The 1,116-nt window shown below is 40.5% G+C and overlaps 1 long non-coding RNA gene across 1 annotated transcript in view; it reads right to left on the minus strand.

Moving 5' to 3' along the window:
• Window positions 1–1,051: 1,051 nt before the first annotated feature.
• LOC106809901 overlaps window positions 1,052–1,116 on the minus strand; it is a 13,348-nt gene continuing 13,283 nt past the window's right edge. Inside the window, exon 3 of the long non-coding RNA XR_001393921.1 lies at window positions 1,052–1,062. This is a non-coding gene — a long non-coding RNA (uncharacterized LOC106809901). The remainder of the gene's footprint in view (window positions 1,063–1,116) is intronic.

Below are 1,116 nucleotides of genomic sequence, written 5' to 3' on the forward strand. Positions count from 1 at the left end.
GATACAAGACCAGAGAACTCTATACTACTCCATATCAAAACATATCCATACTATATAGACATACTCATGAGAGTACGTACTAACCTAGTACGTTTTAGATACAACGCAAGAGATCCAAACAAGCACACACAATAACAACAACAACAACAATCAAGAACAAGAAGTTAGAACCGAACCAGAACAAGAAATGTTTTAGATACAAGAGTGGGGGACTTAATTGCACGGTTGTTTGCCTTCTGCAGGTCAACCGAGCAGATTGAGTTCCACAATGGGTGAACTTGGCACTAACGATCCGTTTCAAACGTACAAGCCCCTCCCACCGCTGAGGAGGTCGGCCCCATCGCGAATGAGAACCTCCTATTACGTAGAGACGGATAGTGCGTTCGATTCGGAGAGTACGGATGAGGAAGGTACGAGCGAGGATGAGGTTTCGGTGCATGCTTTGTATGAGCTGTGTAATCCTTTAAGTGTTTGCCCTCTCGTTGTTTGTTTGACTGTTCTGCTGCGTATAGTGTCGTATAGTGTTTACTCAGGTACTAACTACTCAAATCATGTGTTGTCAATTGGGTGTTGTACTATTGGATATTGTTTTCTATGTGTGCAACTGTGCATGCTCTCGGTAGGCTTTAATTGTTTTACATCTATGATGAGAGCAGGTACATATGTGACCCGCTCCAGCAAAACCAGGAGTAAGTCGGAAATTCTACAAATTGAGTTATGTGCATATCTGAATAGATCATTTAATTACCTTTAAAATGATATATAATATTTGGCTATATCTAAAGAATTGCCCGATCTACAGCAATTTGAAGATCGGAAACCGACTTATTCCGGAATATGCAGCTTTTGAGATAAAGCGTTCCGGGTAAGGGGCCCAGTCGGGGATGAGCGGGCAGGGGCCCTTACAAAATATTTTTTTTAATTAAAAATGACCATAATAATCTAGAGATATCTGAACCTATATATCCGGATTAAATATACAATTAGGAAGTTATTTTTGTAAAAATCTCATTTTTGTCCAGGTAGGCCATTTTCAGCATTGACATGTGTTCGTGCTCATTACTCAAAACAATAACTTGCGACTTAGTCCGTATTATGCTGGAGCGGGTCACATAT

This window comes from Priapulus caudatus, unplaced genomic scaffold (assembly GCF_000485595.1).
Source record: "Priapulus caudatus unplaced genomic scaffold, Priapulus_caudatus-5.0.1 Scaffold394, whole genome shotgun sequence".
Taxonomy (NCBI): domain Eukaryota; kingdom Metazoa; phylum Priapulida; class Priapulimorpha; order Priapulimorphida; family Priapulidae; genus Priapulus; species Priapulus caudatus.